We start from the raw sequence: 22775 nt of genomic DNA, 5'->3' as shown, positions 1-22775 counted from the left end.
CAGTGGGTTCTGATGCAATTGTAACTCACACTGAACAAAGTTCTTTCTTTTGATTGTAGTTGAAGTGAGGATAATGTGTTTTTTTTTCACTACTGTCCCACCTGAGATCAACTTATACCTGCAGTGAAGAGTGGCATTGAATATTTAATCTGTAACTTCTTAGCATGAACAGAAGAGTTATGACACAGAAAAATCTTGCCTCGCTCTCTTTCTCTCTGGCCCAATGACTGTTCTATTGTGTACAAATACTTATATAGTCATTGGGCCAGAGAGAGGCTCTGTTGCCCAGTGGTTAGCACCCCCCCGGGAGGTGGAAAACCCTGGGTCCAGTCCCCCTGCTCCAATCACTCTTTCATTATTTATCCAACCTGGAACAACTTCAACAGTAGAGACTGAGGGAGCCTCACATTAGAATTTCCCATAGCTCAGTGTTTAGAGCACTCTCCTTAGATATGGATGACCCTGTTTGATTCCTTTCTCCACCCGGCAGAAAGAGGGGAACCAGCTGAGAGCTCTAACCATTGGGCTAAAAGTTATAAGGTGGGCACCTCCTCCTCTGGTTATTTCATGTGGAGTGGGGCAGGCACCTAATTAATTCCTGCAAGAAATGCAGGGCCGGATTAACTCTTCTGTGGGCCCGGGGCTATCAGATTTCGTGGGGTCCCTCCCTGTATACAAGTCTTCTTTCTAATTTAAAACAAAATGATCACATGGAGGGGGGCAGAGGCTTGGGGCATCCCCAAGCTCTGGGGTGGGGCCAAAAATGAGGGGTTCAGAGTGCAGGAAGGGGCTCCAGGCTGGGGCAGAGGGTTGGAGTGGAGTGTGGGAAGGGGTGCGGGCTCCGACTGGGGGTGTGGGTTCTGGGGTGGAGCAGGGGGCTCCAGGCTGGGCCCAAGGGGTTTGGAGTGCAGGATGGGGGTTCAGGGCAGGAGGTTGGGGTCTGAGTGGGAGTTAGGGTACAGGAGGGAGCTCAGTGCTGGAGCAGGGCACTTACCTCCGGCAGCTCCCCTTTGGTGGTGCAGCAGGGCTGAGGCAGGTTCCCTGCCTGCCCTGGTCCACACCTCTCCCAGAAGCTGCCGACATGTCCCTGGCTATGGCCCTGGAGAGTGGGGCAGGTGGCTCTGCATGCTGCTCTTGCCTGCGGACTTCGCCCCTGCAGCTCCCATTGGGCGAGGTTTCCGGCCAATGGGAGATGGAGAGGAGGCACCTGCAGGCGAGGGCAGCATGTGGACAGAGCTTTCCTCCCTGATTGCTGTGAGCCAGTGCTCGCAGCTCCAGCCCAGAAGAGTGTGTGAGGGAATGGCAGTGAGTGGAGCCTCCTCCATGCCCCGCCAGGGAGGGCTGGATAACTCAGGGGCTTTAGTGGCTGCAGTCCGGAGGCCCCAGGGCTAAGGGGGCCCCTGCGAAATGATCTGGACTTTGGCAACCCAGAGATCTTTTTGCAGGGCTCCCCTTAGCCTGGGGCCCTGGCTGCAGCCCTTAAAGCTCCTGAGTTAATCCAACGCTGAGGAAATGACTTAGGTGCCTATGCTGTCTGGCTTCAGGTGTCTGGTTCCCATTCATGGATCACCAGCAGAGACAGGCACCTCCCTGCAGCCTACACTTAGCTGTCCGTCTGTCAGTGTGGGGCTGGGGCCTAGGACACACCACTATGGTTGACATTTCCCATTGGCTGGCTTAGGCACCATCATCTCCTCTTCTGGCTGTTTTGGGCAAAGTGAGTCAGAGACCTAACCCGTTGCCATAGGAAACATGTTAGGCATTTTCCATTTTCTTCCTGAATTCTAAAGGAGGGACAGAATTTGGCTTCTACGAGAAACTGAGCTTGGGCCAGTAACTAAGAACCAGCTGCTGCTATTGCTAAATATCCAGTGAGGATATCCCTCTCCCCTGGGATAAAAAGAAACCCACTATTTGTGGGTGTCTCTGTCTTTTGAGGAGGAGCAACTCCCTAATGTCTAGGGATATTGTCCATTCCCTCATTTGGATAGAAACCCTGTAGAGAGGCTGAAATGTTACCAAGGCACAAACACCAGCACTGCTGATAGAGGAAACATGGAAGTGAAAGGGGATTTAAGGGTAACAATATGCAAAATGATAAACACTAAGGGCTGGTCTACACTTGGGGGGGGGGAATCGATCTAAGATACGCAACTTCAGCTACGCTATTCGCGTAGCTGAAGTCAACGTATCTTAGTTTGACTTACCTGGCCCAACTCGACTGCCGCAGCTCCCCCGTCGACTGCGCTTACTCCTCCTGCCGAGGTGGAGTACGGGCATCGATTCGGGGATCGATTTCTCGCATCTAGACGAGACGCGATAAATCGATCCCCGATAGATTAATTACTACACGCTGATCCGGGTGGGTAGTGTAGACGTGGCCTAAGGCCCAACTCCACAAAGAGAATTGGTGTTGCAACACTAAGCACCAAATGGCCTAACTTTTAAGATGCTTAGAAAACCACTGGAATCCACAAAGCCTGAGTTAGGGGAGAGATCAGTGCCTGAGAATGGGATCCACAAAATCCAGCATCTAGGGAGAAAGCTGCCTAAAACAGCCCAGAACAGATGTTGATAAGAGTGGTGTATCCTAGCAGTCCACTGTGCCATATTTCAGAGCCTGAACCCAGGCTGGATTGAGGCCCCTATCTCTGCTTGTGATGCACAGCCTGGCACACTCTCCTGGAGTCAGTCACCTAAGCCACTTTTTACAATCTGCACTGGTGCTGGTACCTCCCATAGAATATTCGTTCCAGTTTTTAGAGCACTTGATGAAGATGTGGGAGACCCCTGGTTCAACTACCCCCTCTGCTTAAATGGGGGGGAAAGAATGTGAACAGGGGTCTCCTACTGCCTGTGAGTGTGCTCTGACCCTGGGGTCTGGGATATTCTGGTGTGGGGCTCTTTCATTCTCTCCTGCTGAAGCTGTTTCACTTAGGACAAATTTGCAGTCATTGGAGCAGGAGGATTAGACCTTGGGTCTCCTGCTAACATGTGAGAGCCCTGATCATTGGCCTACAGATTATTCTCACTCTCTTTCTCTGGCCCAATGACTAATTTAGGATCTCATTTAATGACTAATTGGAGGATTTCAGGGGCACCTGAATTTTGGACTTCGGTGTCTGAGATGGGGAGTTAGGTGCCTAAGTACTTTTGTGGACTTTTATAGACACATTACTGACCTTCTACCTTCAGTTCCAATACAGCTTCTTCATAAAATACACCATCTTGAACAAAACAGCGGTACTGTCCTTCATCAGAGGGTCTGACATTCACAATCCTCAAGGCAACATTCCCATCCATGATGTTGGCTTTCAAAAGCTCTGTCCTTTCATGATATTCTGGCATCTGCTGCCCATACTCATCCTTCCCATGCTGATACAGGTGCACAAACGAAGAGAACACAGACCGGAACCATCTCACCTCCATGTTCTCAGCGCTCATCCTGGGAGACAGGTGACAGGGTAACACAGTGTCCTCACCCACAATGGCAGTGACAGTGTGATCAGGTCCAATCACTGTGAACCGAGCTACCAAATGCACAAAGAAGATAAAACAAATAAAGTAAATGTACATCATATTCCCTATTAATCAATGACTCTAATAAATTAGAATCTCTTTGTGCGTATTTCCTATTCTGTGCCTCTATTGCAGTGCTCTGTCATTGACTAGGATGTGTCCTGAATTTATAGATGAATTTTACAACAAACAATGCATTTGGATAACCATGATTTATATTGGTTTTAATGGAAGCTGAAATACTTTCTGCCATTATCCTTACAAGCAGCTCCAGACAGAATTAACTTGCATTTGCAAACATTTCAAATTGTTGCTTTCTGTTTGAAACAGTTTTTAAGTTTTTTTGAATGTTATAAAACATATAAACTAAGTTAAAGAACATTATTAGGACATTATTACCATTCAGGAAAGAATCTTTCTTCAGGAAGGAAACTTAAGCATGTGTTTAACTTTAAGCATAAGCTTAAATGCTTTACTCCCATGGTTCTCACACTTTTGTACTGGTGACCCATTTCACACAGCAAGCCTCTGAGTGTGACCTCCCTTATAAATTAAAAACACAACTTTTAAACACTAAACACTATTATAAATGCTGGAGGCAAAGTAGGGCTTGGGGGTGGAGACTGACAGCACACAACCCCCATGTAATACCCTCGCAACCCCCGAGGGGTCATGACCACTAGTTTGAGAATCCCTGCTTTACTCAATCAGAAGCTAAGGTTGCCAAACAAAGCACTTAAATATTAGGAGACGCCAGATTGTGCTACTTCATTTCTGCCTCCTTTTGTGTACGATACAGTCGTCTGATCTAAGACCTCAATACTGGCCTTTCCACAGAACCCCTGCTTCACTCCAAGACTGCTCAACTGGCATCAATAGAGAGAAAGAAGAGAGGGTTTCCTACAGCCAATCACTTGCTTGACTTGATGCTCACAGGGAGTACTTTGCTCATGAGCTCTGTGAAGTCAGCTGGGATGTTTGAGCTAATACTCCACCCTCCCCCGCCCCACCCCGGCCTTTCCCCTCAGCTTTAAAATGGGAGATAGATAGGTGGCCAGGAGACCTTCAATGAAGAGTCTTAAATACTAGAACTCGTTTGCCCTTTGGTTCCTATGGAATCTGCACCTGCACAGTCCAAGCTGATTAGGTTTTTGAGAAGAAAATGGGCATGTTGAGGAGGACACTCAAGGAGGACCATATAAAGAAACTGGATGGATGAGGTGTAGTTATTAATCCTGAAGGCCTGGGGAGACATTTTACTGTATTGTTATCCCTTTTCAACCTCAGCAGCTAGTCCAATTTTGGGGCCTGTTGGATGTAGACATTGATTGAGCCTGGTATTCTCTTTGCTGCAATCTTTTTTATTTACAAAGAATGTACCAAGTCCTGGTTCTCTAAATGCAGGAGGAACCAAAAGTGAAAGGAGCAGTTTTGTAGCTTTCGGCCCCAAGCCTTTCTAGCCAACAGACTCAAAAGTTCTCTCTGTAGCTTTTCCCAGCATTGCACTGTGGTCAGAGCTCCTGCTTGACTTTGCTTTTTTTGTTTCCGCCCCTCTCTCTCTCTCTCTGTCTGTTCTTATCTGCTGTCGGCTGTGTGTATTTGCTCTCTCAAATCTCACACTCTCACACTCACCGGGTCACAAAACCCAGTGGAAAACCTCCTACCTGTCTGCCACCTACTCCATGCACCCAACATATCCACAGTGCTAGGTGTGGTCTACACTAGCACTTTTGTCGATCAAACTTGTCGGTCAGGTCACCCCCCTGAACGACATAAGCTTCACTGATAAAAACCCTGGTGTGGACAGCACTTTGTTGGCAAGAGAATGTCTCCTCCGCTGCTTGTTAGGGGTGGCTTAATTATGCATAGAGCAGCTACACGGGAGACTTTATAGTAGCGCAGCTGCAGTGGTACAGCTGTGCCGCTCTAAGGTCTGTAGTGTGGATATAGCCCTAGCCTTTGTGCAGATTCTATTTAGCCTTGTTTTAGGTGTGGCTACTTTACTCTTTTTTACAGCTATGTTAAGTGAAAGGGTGCGTTCACACACCCATTTGAACAAGGTCAACTCAATCCAGAACAAGATTTCACCCAGCTCATAACAATTCATTTATTTTTTACTGATGTTGATATGCTTGGGAATTTGTGCTGATTTTTGTTCAGTTTTGTATCATGTAGTTAAATAGGGTAACTGTTGTTACGTTGCACTCCATATTCTTTATGGAAATATGCTTATGAATACAACATAACTGGAAAAGCTTTATTCAAAATCTATCATGTGCCATATCCTTGGAAAGGTTATAATCTGCTGAATGTGTTCATCCTATTTGTATGCATGTATCATTTCTATGTCTGAAGTTAGAAATACGAAGTGTAAACCGATGTTACTGTTACTAATGTAGTTATGCCAAGTGAAGGCCATTAAGGGTACTTCAGGAACTTGGTGACTCTTAAGCAAGAAACAATGGGCTGTCAATGGATTTTTTTTCCTGTAAGTTCGTGGGATGCCTGTGAGGAGGAGGGACAATGGGGGTCACTGCATAGGCACCGACCTCCCCTCTGGCCCGTGGGTGCTCGACTCCCGCTCCCACAGCCCTGCCCCTGCACCACCCTCACCCCGCCCCAATTCCACTTCCTTCCCCAAAGTCCCCACCCCACCTTGCCTTTTCTCACCCCAGCCCCGCCCTCTCCCCCAAGTCCCTGCCCCTGCCCCACCTCTTCTCTGCCTCCTCCCCCAAGCGTGCTGCATCCCCGCTCCTCCCCCTCCCTCCCAGAAAGTTCTAAGTGCTGCCAAACAGCTGTTACGCAGCAGAGGAAGCGCTGGGAGGAAGGGGGAGGAGCAGCGACGTGGTGCGCTCAGGAGGAGGAGAGGGGAGGAAGCGAGGCAGGGGTGCTTGGTTGCCGGTGGGTGCAGAGCACCTGCTAATTTTTCCCTATGTGTGCTCCAGCCCCGCAGCACCCACGGAATCAGCGCCTATGGGTACCTGTGAAGACACATGTCTGTATCACTTGATGCTGGAATCCATCTTGGAATTTATATTTTTCCACAAGGCGGGGGGAAGGTTTAAACAAAGAGACAAAGGATTCCCACCTTTTGCCAAATCTATATATGGGTGTGAAGCAGAATAAAGAAGGAATTGTGTGGACACCCCTGCTTACCACCCAAAATGCCTACTGGAACTAACAGAGACTGAACAGATTGGGCCCAGAATAGAAATGAGTCCAGTCTGTGAAAGAAACTAATTGGAACATCTTTGAGGGTGAGATAGTGCATGTAACCAGTTTCTTAGTGTACTAAGCTTAGCCTTGTGTGTTTGTTTTATTTTGCTTAGTAACTTTGTTCTGTTACCTCTTATGATCACTTAAATCCTACCGTTTGTACTTAATAAAATCACTTTTGTTTATTAATAAACTCAATGCAAGTCATTGGTACCTGGGGGGCAAACAGTCTGTGCATCTCTCTCTTCACTTCGAGAAAGAGGGCGAACAATATGAACTTATATGATATAAAACTTTATACAGTGTAAGATGAATTTATTTGGGGTTCAGGTCCCATTGGGGCTGTGCACTGGGGTGCTGAGGTAAGTCCCTTTAACTGAGTCACCCAAGAGATGAGCGGATTTCAGTGTCTGTATTCTGCAGAGGGGTGTGGCCCTATCTCTCTGTCTGTGCTGGAGGAGGTCTGGAGGGTCTGGCTCGGCAAGACAGAGGCAAGGGGTGCCCATGCTGGCAGAAGGGTTAGGTTCAGTGGTATCTCAGCACATCAAGTGACAGTCCCAAGGAGGTCCCGATGAGGGAACCCGTCAAAATTGTAGAAATCAAAACAAATGAATAAATCCTGTACGAAGCAGCAGAAGCTACAAACATTCCTACCTGATTCCAGCTTGTGAACATAAAATGCAATGAAGAAAATGATAAAATCGGGTAGAGAGGAGCTGGCTCTGGAGCTGTGGCAAATTGACAGACCCTTCATCTCAGTGTAACTTGATCTAGATGACAGGAGGGGGCGGGAGATAAAATAACAAAAAAATGTATTGCGTGTAACACAGTCACAATGATTTAAGGCAACTTGGATACAGAGAAAATGGAAAATTATGAACAGGATACATTATTGGCAAAACAAAACAAGACCCTGCAGCACTCAACTTAATTGCATTTCTCTGGTTCTATGTAACTTTCAATAATCTTCTGAATGCTGCATCTGATCAAGTCCAACATTTCATGGAACACTCCCGGCATCGATCAAAAGCTGTCTCCTGATCAAGGGAAACCAACCAATGTTCAAATCAAATATTTTTTAGCCAAAACTACATCCCACAATAGGCAAAGGTTGTTAAAAGTGGATCTATTGAAGATACAGTGGGTCTGGTCATGTCGCACAACCAAACCAATAAGTTTTCAGTCTGTTTGCCAAGGCCTTTGAGAAAAGATTATAGTTAGAGCAACGCAGGGGGGGACACAGATCTCCAATCCTTTACCTTCCCAAGGTACCCCTTCTTAAGCAAAAGGGTGAGAATTGCTCAACAACAACTAAGTGGTAATATCTTCTCCCCGACGCTCTCCTGAAAAACCTGGAGCAAGACAGTCCCAAAAAGTGTCCAAAAGGCTTTGCAAAACTCAACAGGCAAACCATCATTACCAGGTGTCTTCCCTGGAGCATTTAGGGCATGTGACACTATATGGATTCTGGGGGACATTTGAGCATATTATAAATATTAATATTGTACAATTGCAATGAGTTGTGCCAGATATGCCATGTAAGATATCTGCAAAAATGTTATAATCTGCCAAATATGATAATCTAGTTTATATGTTTGTATCATCTTTGTATTCTGGGTTATGGATATGTATCTATGTATGTCTGTATTATAAAACTTGTGCTATGCTTCTGGGTGACACCCCCTGACAGTTTGGCATCAGCTCTGCCTAGCCTGCTTGATGGCCCATTGGGGACCATCAGCTATAAAACTGACCCTTAGAAAGTACACTTATAAAGTTTGCAGATGATACCCAACCCGGGAGGGGTGGCAAGTGCTTTGGAAGATAGGATTGTGATGGTGCCCCCCATAAGGCTTTATGGAAATATACTTATGAATGTATATAGGCATAACTAGAATGTGTTTGATGCTACATATGCCATGTAACATATCTATAAAGGTTATGATCTACTGAATCTATTAATCCTATTTGTATGCATGTATCATTTTTGTATTCAAAGTTATGAATATTGGCTGCATACTTGTTTGATTCAGAGTAGGTTTTAGTGAAGCAGTTGGTCAGCTTCCTGAGAAAAGACTATTCTCAGTAAGTGACCAATCAAGTAGCCCTTAAGCCAACAATGAACTTGGAGACACCAATCCACATCTGGGCTTTCCCAGGAATGTGGCTTGGCTGGTAAGGAACTCAGTCATGCATGGACATGTGACTTGCTGGGGTGACTCCAAAACTCCATTTTGTAGCTGGACTTTGCATAGGAGAGAGGAGGGGGTCTCCACCTGCAAGAGAAAGTCTATTTAAACTCCTGGGAGACCTCTCCATTTTGTCTTCAGCTGGATAAAGAGAGAGCCTCTCCAAACCCAAAGATCCTTGAAAGAAACTGTAACAAAGGACAGTAACTACAGGAGGTGTGAGTGATTGCTGGACCCAGACTAGAAAGAGACTAGTCTGTAAAAGAGAGCTTACTGGAACTGGTGAGGATTTTCTCCGTATTCAGTTTGATTAGACATAGACTTGCAAGTTTTATTTTATTTTGTTTGGTAATTCACTTTGCTCTGTCTGTTACTACTTGGAACCACTTAAATCCTACTTTCTGTATTTAACAAAAATCATGTTTTACTTATTAATTAACCCAGAGTATGTATTGATACCTGGGGGGGGGGGCAAACACCTGTGCATATCTCTCTATCAGTGTTATAGAGGGCGAACAATTTATGAGTTTACTCTGTATAAGCTTTATACAGGGTCAAATGGATTTATTTGGGGTTTGGACCCCATTGGGAGTTGGGCATCTGTGTGTTAAAGGCAGGAACACTTCTGTAAGTTGCTTTCCATTAAGCCTACAGCGGTTAGGGGACGTGGTTCAGACCTGTGTCTGGGTTTGCAGCAGGCTAGTGGGTCTGGCTCAAACCAGGCAGAGCACTGAAGTCCCAAGCTGGCAGGGCAGGAAAGCTGGGGCAGAAGTAGTCTTGGCACATCAGTTGGCAACTCCCAGGGGATTTCTGTGATCCAGCCCGTCACAAGGATTATAATTCAAAACAATCTGGACAAACTGGAGAAATAGTCTAAGATAACTAGGATGAAATTCAAAGAGGGCAAATGCAAAGTACTCCACTTAGGAAGGAACAATCAGTTGCACATATGAATGCCTAGGAAGGAATACTGTGGAAAGGGATCTAGGGGTCAGAGTGGACCACAAGCTAAATCTGAGTCCACAGTGTAACGCTGTTGCAAAAAAAGCAAACATCATTTGGGATGTATTAGCAGGAGTGATGAAAGCAAGACACGAGAAGTAATTCTGCTCTACTCTGCACTGAATAGGCCTCAGCTGGAGTATTGTGTCCAGTTTTGGGCACCACATTTCAGGAAAGATGTGGACAAATTGGAGAAAGTCCAGAGAAGAGCAACAAAAACTATTAAAAATCTAGAAAACATGACCTATGAGGGAAGATTAAAAGATTTGGATTTGTTTAGTCTAGAAAAGAGGGGACTGAGAGGGGACATGATAACATGCGGGGGCAGGCCTATGGACAGAACTCTAAGGCCTCCAAGCCATGGGCTGGTCAGCTTGTGTTTGAAATAAAGGAAGCACAGGCTGCATGGCAAAAGACTATAAAAGGCAGCTGCATCTTCTCCATTTTGTCTGCTTCTTACCTGTGGAGGAACTTTGCTACAAATTGAAACTCTGAACAAAGGACTGAATGACTCATCCTAGCTGTGGGTGTGTTCCAGAGGGACTTACAAGCCAGCAAACTCACCAATACTGATAGGAACTTGATATCTGGACTTTGAAGTCTTTGTATGTATGTGACTATTTTACCATTTAACATCTGTCTTCTTGTCCTTTCTTTTTACTTTACAATAAACCTTTCATTTTAGATACTAAATGGCCGGCAGCGTGGTATTTTGGGTAAGAACCAAACCTATTCTGACCTGATGATGTGGTTGACCCTTTGGGGTCAGAAGAACATTTTGTATAGTGAGCAGAGTTTAAAATAACTTCTCACTGTACTGGACCTAGGTGCTGACTGGGAGCCAGAGACTGGAATGCAATAAAGGGGGCTGTGTGATTTCTTTTTTTTTGCTTCTTGATAACCAGTGTGGGGGATCAGAAGCAGTTTGTGTCTGGTTGGGAGGTTTAACTTCAGTGTTACCCACCAGCCTTGGCAGTATCTGCTCTCCCTTTTGCAGCCTGCCCTGACCTTGGCATTTCCAGTGAGGGCTGCACCGGGCACTCCCGGTCACAGGGCAGAAGTCAATTCTGAGAGTGTCAGTTCCTGTTCAAGTCTGTCCCCACCCAACCCTGAGATCCCAGGAGCATCCTCAAGGAGCTGCTGAGTCTTAGATGGCCACACAGGCTCTGTGTGTGTCATAGAGCAAATCACAGCAAAGTTCCTGATCCCCACAGGATGTGAAAGCACTCGACCCAATAATGTCTTGAAGTGGCCAGTCATCTTCTGCTCTGCATGTTTCGTTTCCAGGCCAAAGAAAAAACTCACCAGGCGCATTCATTTGAGAAAAACCTTGAAATCAGGCCCTAACCAAGGCTAGAGTGACCAGATGTCTCAATTTTATAGGGACAGTCCTGATATTTGATGCTTTGTCTTGTATAGGTGCCTATTACCCACCCACCCCCATCCCAATTTTTCACCCTTGCTATCTGATCACCCTACCCATGGCACCCTGAACTTTGCTATCCTACAGGTCCTGCAAGAGCTGTTTGGGGGGGAGGTGTTAATATTTCAAGCTCTTATAAAGCCAGCATCCTTTCTGCCATGAAAGGCTTTTTGAAGTTTACAGAGGAGACTGAAGGAGCTGGGCTGGTTTAGCCTAACCAAATGAAGGCTGAGGGGAGATATGATTGCTCTCTATAAACTGTGATACAGCAGGGCAAGAGGGCAGCAGGAGAGTGATGGATGGGAGGTATATAAACTCCAGGATGATCAGCACCTTATACCTTGTAGACTAAGGAGAGGTTACTACAGGTCCCCATTCCTGGCCAATGGAAGCTGTTGGGGGCTGTGCCTGAAGCGAGAACAACACACAGACGCCGGTACCCCCCCTTCCCCACATTCCGGCCTCTTCCCGGAGTGGCGCAGGGGCAGGGCAGGCAGGCAGGGAGCCTGCCCTGCCCCCAGTGCGCGTCGGGACAGAGCCCGCCCCCCGAACCCCTCTTGCAGCTGAACCCCATGCCCTGAGCCCCTGCCACACCCATCCTGCACCCCGACCCCCTGCCCTGAGCCCCTTGCCACACCCCATACCACAACCCCCTGCCCTAAGCCCCCGCCGCACCCCGCACCCCAACCCCTTGCCCTGAGCCCCCTGCACCCCTCACCCCTCCTGCACCCCACACCCCAACCCCCTGCCCTGAGCCCCCACCACACTCCACATCCCTCCTGCACCCCCTGGGGGCAGGGAAGGGGCAGAGTTGGGGTGGGGATTTCGGGGAAGGGGTTGGAATGGGGGCAGGGAAGGGGTGGGAAGAGGTGGGGCAGGGGCGGGGCCTCATGGAAGGGGTGGAGTGGGGGTGGGGCCGAGGGTGGCGGGGGGGAGGTGTCAGTAATGCAGCCCTCGGGCCAATGTACTAGTCCTCATGTGGCCCTCGTGGTCATTTGTGTTTGAGACACGTGGGTTAAACCTTAAGAATCCACAACAAACTGAGGTCCTGCTAAAACAAAATAAATCCTGAAATTAAACCCACCACAGCCACTAAACTAAAACACACACACACAATTTCCCCAACAGAAAGAAACACAGAAGAGCAAAGCACACCCCAAAACCTACCACAATCTTGAGATAGAGACATTATGTGAAAACCACCTTTATTCACATAAAATCAGATTAAAGTAATTTAAAGTGTTATAAAATTACAATATATACACAGAGACATGAATAAAATAAAATGAAACACATCCTAAGCAAATATTAAACACAGATCACAAAAGATTTATCACCATGTTCAAAATATCATTAACACACCAAGTCAACCAAAAAGTTTCCAGGTTGCAAATCAATGGATAAAAAAATGCAATCAGCAGCCAGTCCCCAGTCAGTGCACAGAACAGCCCTCGGAAGTCATGCTGTTCTACCCTGGCTATTCTGTTCTGCTCAAATTTCAGAAATGCTAGTTTTGCCCAACCCAGCAAAAAGTTAGCCAGGCAGGAAACTGGCCACATGCAAGCACTGAATCTCACTCTCATAACAAACAGGGACTTGGAGAAAGCCAGTCCCAAACCACGGAAAAGCTGGTGCAAGAAACCAAAAAGAAGAATCAAACAGGGGTAACATAGGAGAAAATGTCTCACACAGAACAGAAGGGGCACTGCACAGACACCTCAGGGGTAAAATGGTGCACAGAAATATTGGTTGTTATAATGCTGTGCAAGACTCTTCACTTGAAGTCACTGGAGCCTAGAAAGTGAAGGTTTGTACATCATCCCTTAAGCTGGGGACATAGAGTCACCCAGGGACAGAGAAAGGCATCCTCCAGACTGCACTAGGGAGATCAGGCCATGTCTACACTTGCATTTTATAGTGCTTTAATTTGCTGGCTCAGGGGTGTGAAAAATCATCCCACCCATTCCCCTGAGTGCAGCAAGTTCGAGTGCTGTAAAGTGGTAGTGTAGACAGGCTCCGAGCCCTGCCAATAACCTTCCCTACCCTCACCAACACATCCATCACAGTGTGGAGACAGCAGTCACACAGCAAACCCCAGGTTTGCGTGTCATACAGCTAAACTCATCTGAAGTGGACCCCATGAAGAAAGGGGGGGGAACCAACAAAGCCCCTAAATCAAAGAAACAGTCTGTGCCTGTTTTGATACTTGCTATCACAAACCCTGCTAGAGCATGCAGGGCATAGCAAACAGCCTCACTCTCAGAAGGAGAGGGAGTGAGAGACACTCTGTAGCTCAGTGGTTAGACTATTCACATAGGAGACCCCAGATCCAGTCGCCTGGCTCCAATCACTCTGTTATTTATCCACATTGGAAGAGCTTCAACAGGACAGACTAAGACAGCCCCTCATCAGAATAGCTAACCACAGCTGAGTGGTTAGAGCACCCACCTGATAGGAGGAAGACTCCAGTTGAAATTCTTTCTCCCCTCTGCCAGAGAGTGGAGAATTTGAACATAAGACTCCCACAGCCTTAGCAAGTGCTCTATCCAACCAGCTAAAAGCTATAAGGTGGGCACCTCCTCCTTTGCCTGGTCTTTAAATGGGATCTGAGCTGGTAGGTTGTCTCTGAGCATGCCTGTTGTATGAGCCCCCACACTCAAGCCAGGTATTCACCTGCCTATCTTCTCTGGGTTTGTGAATTGCTCTGGGAGGGAGGCAGCAGTGTACCTGCCCAGAAGCAGAAACATAGGTGCCAATGGGGATTCTACACTGAAAAACTGGGCTGCAAAGGGAATGTAGGCATCTACAGGGTTTGACAGGAGTTTTGTGAATTTTCTGGTCTACACTACGAGTTTAGGTCGAATTTAGCAGCGTTAAATCGAATTAAGCCTGGACACGTCCACACGACGAAGCCCTTTTTTTCGACTTAAATGGCCCTTTAAACCGGTTTCTTTACTCCACCTCCGACAAGGGGATTGGCGCTAAAATCGGCCTTTGCGGGTCGGATTTGGGGTAGTGTGGATGGAATTTGACGTTATTGGCCTCCAGGAGCTATGCCACAGTGCTTCATTGTGACCGCTCTGGACAGCACTCTCAACTCAGATGCACTGACCAGGTAGACAGGAAAAGCCCTGCGAACTTTTGAATTTCATTTCCTGTTTGCCCAGTGTGGAGAGCACAGGTGACCACGCAGAGCTCAGCAGCACAGGTAACCATGATGGAGTCCCAGGATCGCAAAAGAGTTCCAGCATGGACCGAACGGGAGGTACGGGATCTGCTCACCATATGGGGAGACGAATCAGTGCTAGCTGAACTCCGTAGCAGTAAACGAAATGGCAAAGTATTAGAAAAAGTCTCAAAGGCCATGAAGGACAGAGGCCATAACAGGGACGCACAGCAGTGCCGCGTGAAAATTAAGGAGCTAAGGCAAGCCTACCACAAAGCCAGAGAGGCAAACGGAAGGTCCGGGGCGGAGCCACAAACATGTCGCTTCTACGCGGAGCTGCATGCCATGCTAGGGGGTGCAGCCACCACTACCCCAACCGTGTGCTTTGATTCCATCAATGGAGACTCACGCAACAGGGAAGCGGGTTCGGAGTACGAGGAAGATGATGATGAAGACAATGAAGATAGCTCACAGCAAGGAAGCGGAGAAACCGGTTTCCCCAACAGCCAGGATGTGTTTATCACCCTGGACCTGGAACCAGTAACCCCCAAACTCACCCAAGGCGTGCTCCCAGACCCTGAGGGCACACAAGGGACCTCTGGTGAGTATACCTTTGTAACTATTACACATGGTTTAAAAGCAAGCGTGTTTAATGATTAATGATTAATTTGCCCTGGCAATCGCGGCCAGTACAGCTACTGGAAAAGTCTGTTAACGTGTATGGGGATGGAGCGGAAATCCTCCAGGGACATCTCCAGAAAGCTCTCCTTCATGTACTCCCAAAGCCTTTGCAAAAGGTTTCTGGGGAGGGCTGCCTTATCCCGTCCGCCATGGTAGGACACTTTACCATGCCAGGCCAGTAGCACGTAGTCTGGAATCATTGCATAACAAAGCATGGCAGCGTATGGTCCCGGTGTTTGCTGGCATGCAGACAACATCCATTCCTTCTCTCTCTTTGTTATCCTCAGGAGAGTGATATCATTCACGGTCACCTGATTGAAATGGGGTGATTTTATTAAGGGGACATTCAGAGGTGCCCGTTCCTGCTTGGCTGAACAGAAATGTTCCCCGCTGTTAGCCACGCGGTGGGGGGGAGGGGTGAAGTGACCATCCCAGAGAATTGGGTGTGTATGTGTGGGGGGAGGTAGTTGGGTTTGTGCTGCATGTTAACCCGGAAACCGCAGCCCCTCCTTTTACATTGCAAACCCATTTTAAATGGCCAACCCAAGTGGTGTTTGGTATGGGAAATGAGGGCGCTACTGTTTGAAACCATTCCCACATGTTAAGAAGGTGAAAAAAGCCAAAAGACTGTGGTTTACCATGGCTGCCTGCAAGCCGAAATCTGTTGCCTGGACCTGCGTGAGTGATCTCTCACACCAAACCGGCAGGCCCTCAATATAAGAGGAAAAATGCGACCTTGTAACGAAAGCACATGTACTGTGTAATGTGAACAGCAAAATTTAATGTGAAAGAGTGTACCCATTGTTCTCTAAAATGTGTCTTTTTTAACCACCTCTCCCTTCTCCTCCACCAGCTGCAAATGTTTCTCCTTCACAGAGGCTAGTGAAGATTAGAAGGGGAAAATGGCGGACTCGGGATCATATGTTCTCGGAGCTCCAGATGTCCTCCCACGCTGAAAGAGCACAGCAGAATGCGTGGAGGCAGTCAATGTCAGAGTGCAAAAAAGCACAATATGAACGAGAAGAGAGGTGGCAGGCTGAATCACGGGCTGAAGAGAGCAAGTGGCGGGCTGAAGAGGATAGGTGGCATCAGCTTGCTGACAGAAGGCAAGAGTCGATGCTCCGGCTGCTGGAGCATCAAACTGAAATGCTCCAGCGTATGGTTGAGCTGCAGGAAAGGCAGCAGGAGCAGAGACCACCGCTACAGCCCCAGTGTAACCAACAGCCCTCCTCCCCAAGTCCCATTGCCTCCTCAAGGAGAAACAAACAGAAGTTTCACACCGTAGCCTGGCCAGTCACAAAACTCGTTTTCAAAGCTTCTCTGATGCGCCCCGTGCCCTGCTGTACTCTTCTAACTGCCCTGGTGTCTGGCTGCGCGTAATCAGTGTCCAGGTGATTTGCCTCAACCTCCCACCCCGCCATAAATGTCTCCCCCTTACTCTCACAGATATTGTGGAGCGCACAGCAAGCAGCAATAACAATGGGGATATTGGTTTAGCTGAGGTCCATCCGAGTTAGTAAGCTGCGCCAGCGCGCTTTTAAACGTCCAAATGCACATTCCACCACCATTCGGCACTTGCTCAGCCTATAGTTGAACAGGTCCTGACTACTGTCCAGGCTGCCTGTGTACGGCTTCATGAGCCATGGCATTAAGGGGTAGGCTGGGTCCCCAAGGATAACGATAGGCATTTCAACATCCCCAACGTTTATTTTCTGGTCCGGAAAGAAAGTCCCTTCCTCCAGCTTTCGAAACAGACCAGAGTGCCTGAAGACGCGAGCATCATGTACCTTTCCCGGGCATCCCACGTTGATGTTGGTGAAACGTCCCTTGTGATCCACCAGGGCTTGCAGCAGTATTGAAAAGTACCCCTTGCGGTTTATGTACTCGGTGGCTTGGTGCTCCGGTGACAATATAGGGATACGGGTTCCGTCTATCGCCCCACCACAGTTTGGGAATCCCATTGCAGCAAAGCCATCCACTATGACCTGCACGTTTCCCAGAGTCACTACCCTTGATATCAGCAGGTCTTTGATTGCCCTGGCAACTTGGATCACAGCAGCCCCCACAGTAGATTTGCCCACTCCAAATTGATTCCCAACTGACTGGTAGCTGTCTGGCATTGCAAGCTTCCACAGGGCTATCGCCACTCGCTTCTCAACTGTGAGGGCTGCTCTCATCCTGGTATTCTGGTGCTTCAGGGCAGGGGAAAGCAAGTCACAAAGTTCCATGAAAGTGCCCTTATGCATGCGAAAGTTTCGCAGCCACTGGGAATCATCCCACACCTGCAACACGATGCGGTCCCACCAGTCTGTGCTTGTTTCCCGGGCCCAGAATCGGCGTTCCATGTCATGAACCTGCCCCAGTAACACCATGATTTGCACATTGCTGGGGCCTGTATCTTGTGAGAGGTCTATGTCCATGTCAATTTCCTCATCACTCTTGTTGCCGCGCTGCAATCACTGTAATCGCCTCCTCTCCTGGTCCTTGTTTTGCTTTGGCATGTTCTGGCTCTGCATATACTCCAGGACAATGTGCATGGTGTTCACAGTGCTCATAATTGCAGCGGTGATCTGAGCGGGCTCCATGATCCCAGTGCTATGGAGTCTGGTCTGAAAAAAGGTGAGAAACTAGTGTCTGACGGAGGGAGGGGGGCGAGTGACGACATGGCATACAGTAACAGGGAATTAAAATCAACAAAGGTGGCTGTGCATCAGGGAGAAACACAAACAACTGTCACACAGAATGGCCTCCCCAAAGATTGAACTCAAAACCCTGGGTTTAGCAGGCCATTGATTTCACGGAGGGAGGGGGAAGCAAATGAATACAGAACAAATCTGGTCCATCTATTTTTTACATCTTAAGCTGGCAGCAGACGGTGCAGCATGACTGATAGCCATCGGCATCTTCTGGGTGCTTGGCAGAAAATGCTGTATTATGACTGCTAGCCATCATCGTCAAGACGGTTCAATAGTACTGCCGGCAGGACTGAGTCTCCAGGAGACAAAACATGTCTGCCCAGGTGCCTCTGATCGAACTCACTGAGGAATACGATGATGACGGATATCAATCGTAATACACCATCTACTGCCAAAAGGCAAGGGGCTGCTGCTGTGCAATGCAGCCCCACGTCCCAGCACCCAGATGACATATGGTGACGGTGAGCTGAGCTGAGCTGAGCGGGCTCCATGCTTGCCGTGGTATGTTGTCTGCACAGGTAACCCAGGTAAAAAGGCGCGAATCGATTGTCTGCCGTTGCTCTGATGGAGGGGGAGGGGCCTAACGACATGTACCCAGAACCCCCCGCGACACTGTTTTTGCATCATTCAGGCATTGGGATCTCAACCCAGAATTCCAATGGGCGGCGGAGACTGCAAGAACTGTGGGATAGCTACCCACAGTGCAATGCTCCGGAAGTCGACGCTAGCCTCGGTACTGTGGACGCGGTCCGCCGACTTAATACACTTAGAGCATTTTATGTGGGGACACACACAATCGACTGTATAAAATCGATTTCTATAAAACCGGCTTCTATAAATTCAACCTAATTTCGTAGTGTAGACATACCCTCAGTGGAGCTGAATCTGACATTTAGGTGCCTACATCTGGGGTTTAGGCACCAAAGTATTTTTGTGGCTCTGGGTCCATATGACTAAGTGTTTTTTTTCTAGTGTCTGCAGGGTGGACTGATGTAAATCAAGGTGTATGAAATCACCAATTTTAATCATGATTTAAATCAGCAAGTGGGAAATCTTAATTTAAATAATCAGTTTTATATTTGTACTTTTTAGTTATTTTCCTAAAGAAGGACTGATTCTCATTGGTTGGTAACAATTAAAATATGTTGATTTGCAATTAAACATAGCTTTTACACTAAATTTGGTACGTCTTTTTAACAAGGAGAATACACTATAGTTGTGTACATTTATTCAGATTGTTAATTTTAACATTTTTATTATGTTAAAAATGGTGAATGGCATTTCTTATTTACGGGACAGTTTTTTTTTAAGTCTATGTTAAGCTGTATTTGGATGGAAATTGGAATTCAATTTTTTTTTAAAGAATTTTTTTTTTAATTTAAATAAAAACTACCTTCACTGTTCTGGATAATTAAGGAAAAAAGTAAGTTTATAAAAACTTGCTTTACATTTAAACTGATTTGTTTCTTATCTGTAGTTAGTGTGTTGTTTCTGGTCACCGTGTTGTTTCTGGTCACTAAATGTTTCTGGTCACCACGTTGTTCAAGATTTTAGAGCTGGTAGATCTCATCTTTTTTTTTTCATAGATTGGAAGAGGGAAAAAAACTTTCCTGCTTTTTTAGTTTCCAATCAGTTTTCAACTTTCAATGAACTAGTTATTAAACTGAGCTAGTTGAATAAATTGAAATAAAAAAACCCCTCTTGCACCTGCAAAAGAGACTACTGCTGTTAAAAGCTAGTTTAGCACTTTGACAAACCGTGGTTCCAGGTGCTAAACCAGAGATTTCTATCGCGTTGGTGGTTTGATTTTCTTTAAAGCTTCTGCATCAAACATTTACTGCTTTAATATTATTATGTATGTGTTTGTAATGATTTTCATAGATTACAGCAAGTTTAGGACTTAACACAGGTTGTCAAATTTTAAAGAGACTACTACATTGTTTTTTTTTAAACTGTATTTAATTTCATTTAAAAAATCCAAGTTTAAATAAATAGTAATAATAACTGATCTAAATTTAAACAAAATACCATTTTTAAAATTTAAATAAATTGTCAGACACTCAGGGTGGATGACATTTCCTTCAGACCCTCATTGCCAAAGAAAAACAGCACTTTGAGGGATGAAATTAATAGATGTGCTTTCTTGGTTTGTGTAGATTGGATGAACTATTGTAGAAAGCTCAAATTTGTTTGTTTTGATAACAGAGCAGTAGCGCTGCTAACCCCAATATTAAAAAAAAATCAAAAGTCTGGGTACCACCCTCCCTAATATGTTATATCTGTGTAGCATTGTCTGGTTTTATATTGTCCGGTCTTGTACCTTTGAGCTGTACAATTGCTTAATTTCATTGGAGAACCCATGAAGAATGAGGTATTTGGGAAAAGATGTAAACTGTAAGTCAATTATTTTTTTCAATTTCGCAGTATGTTTTTAATGAAAATCAATTAAAAACCTAATCACACACAATCACAAATCAGGTCCAAAAACAGACATAAGATTGACTTAAAAATCATGAGATTTAAAATTATAATACTAATAATGCATTTTAAGTTTTCATGTTTTGCCTTTTGGTTTCTCACCTTAGAGAGTGCACTCAGGTCATAGTCCTAAACTTTTCTCTGCAATTGTGAGGGCTAAAAATTTACTTTTACTTAAATGAAATCTGAGGTTCTCACGTAATCTTAAAACTAGAGAGCTGGAGCTTTAGGAAAATAGCAGATAGTGTGAGATTTATAATAAAATGTCCAAATTCACAATAATATTATGTGACCTGACAAGACTAGCTAGACAAAATATTTTAAAATGAGAATTCTATTCAGGTTGAATCAAAGCATTTTATTAACCTCTCCCCCTATCCTGGCTAAATGGAGAAAAAGAAGAAAAACAATGAAAATTGGAAAAAAAATGTTTTAATAATATTTGATTAAATATCAGAGGTAAAAAACTGTTAACAACAGGCAGAAAACTAGAGTGATGATAATTGGATTTGGTGCAGTCTCTTCCAGTATCCTAAATATAGGAAGTTAATTTGTTACATATCTCCCTCAGACATCCCTGAGAACAGAATCGGCCCAGAGTTTTTGAATAAAACACATTGCAAAAGAAACAAAGTCTAAATCAACATGCTGCACAAATCTTGAATTACATTGCTAGGAAAATAATCTGAAAAGCTTTGGAATGTAAATCTCTTTGAATGTACTTGTAGTGTTTACATAAAGTTTAAGGCAAATTATCCCAAGGTTATTTAATCTTTGTGTTACTAAAAATATATCCAAGCAATAAGCAGTATATATGAAGGGATATAAGAAGACATTTTGAAGCTAAATTAACCTACCTGGTTGATCCTTCTGAGAATGTTTTACAATCTTCAGGGTGTGAACAGACCTCATTCGTTTTGCTGAGATAGTCATTTAAAATGTAAATGATTTCAGTTTATCAAGTTGCACAGCTAATTCTGTCTATGAAATAGCCACAGCATTTTCTCAAAGCTTTTCCTTGCACTGTTTAAAAGAAAAATCTTTTTGTGTTCCCAACAGATGAATGTGCTTCCTTCTTGCAGCATTTTCCAAGAAAGCAAAAGTAATACATTAACTAGTGTCAGGGACTTTTTAACCCAGACGGCAAGGTTCGTTGTCTGACCGCAGAGTGAGAGACAGGCAACACCAGCAAGGTCCAATACAAGCTCTTTATTGAAGAGTGCACACAACAATAGAGAGCGGCCCGTTTCCAGAGAGAACCAGCCACGATTACAATAACTAGTGAGATTATATAGACAGTTCCGTCGCGTTATAATTAAGCAACCCCCAACCCCCCTTTTCTAGTTAAGTTTCTAATATTTATGCATATCTATCTTCTTTGACAGTACAAACAGTTCATGATGCCTCAGCAGCTTCTTATCAGCTTTTTCGTCATGCACCAGAGGATGGGAGGAAAGAGGGAGTTGGGTACAGATAAAGAACAGAAACAGGGAGTGGAGACTGCAAGTCTTCATCTGTCCAAACAGACTGTTTCTAGTACATCTGGTACAAGAATGCGGCCCCCACCTCCTATCTTATCCCCTGCAGCTTAAGCAAGCATGCCCTCAGGTCTTACAGAGAGGCAGGAATGGCCTAGCGACTACTGTTAGCCTGACTTTGGCTAAGCTGGCCAAACAGTGTTCTATACTCCATATTTTTGGGCCTAACACTAGGAAGTTGGAGTCGTTTCACCAGTTGGGTAGGGAGATAAGAATCTTCTCTTAGCAGGACTGGAGCTGTTTCTTTGAGTTGGAAGTGTCTGTCCCAGCAGATTCAAGTATTCAGGTGTCCTAAGTGATCTGAATCTGGTAATGATATTGAACAGTGTTCTTTCTGCTTTGCTGTGGACTATAGTAAATTGAATGGCCAAAACAAACAAACAAACAAAGGCAGAGATGGCACAGCTGCTTCTGGCACCTGGAACCTATCCCGGTCTGTATGCTGCTGGCTTGTGTTCTGCAATGTAGCCTGCTGAACTTAGTTATCCTGAATGGTGTGGGCAAATGTCCTTCCATGGTGGAAGAAATAAAGCCACCCCCCCCCCCCCCCCAGAAAACTTTGGCAGAGGATTGCAGGGTGTAGAACTGATGAATGAAATTGTTTTTAATTGTTCACTTTATTAATGTAACTTCATAAGTAAAGGTTTCAGAGTAGCAGCCGTGTTAGTCTGTATCCGCAAAAAGAACAGGAGTACTTGTGGCATATATATATGCATCCGAGGAAGTGGGCTGTAGTCCACGAAAGCTTATGCTCTAATAAATTTGTTAGTCTCTAAGGTGCCACAAGTACTCCTGTTCTTTTTTCATAAGTAAAGTTTTATGAATGAAACAATATTCATTCATAAAACCGGTTACCCCAATAACTGG

The 22775-nt window shown here is 45.6% G+C and overlaps 1 pseudogene; it reads right to left on the bottom strand.

Moving 5' to 3' along the window:
* The window catches only part of LOC112120805, a 30583-nt pseudogene extending 9172 nt beyond the window's left edge, over positions 1-21411 (bottom strand).
* Positions 21412-22775: the final 1364 nt, after the last annotated feature.

This window comes from Terrapene carolina, unplaced genomic scaffold (assembly GCF_002925995.2).
Source record: "Terrapene carolina triunguis isolate 2854851 unplaced genomic scaffold, T_m_triunguis-2.0 Scaffold29795, whole genome shotgun sequence".
Lineage (NCBI taxonomy): Eukaryota > Metazoa > Chordata > Testudines > Emydidae > Terrapene > Terrapene triunguis.
Note: the sequence above shows the minus strand (reverse complement) of the source record. Positions and strands in the feature narration are given on the sequence as shown.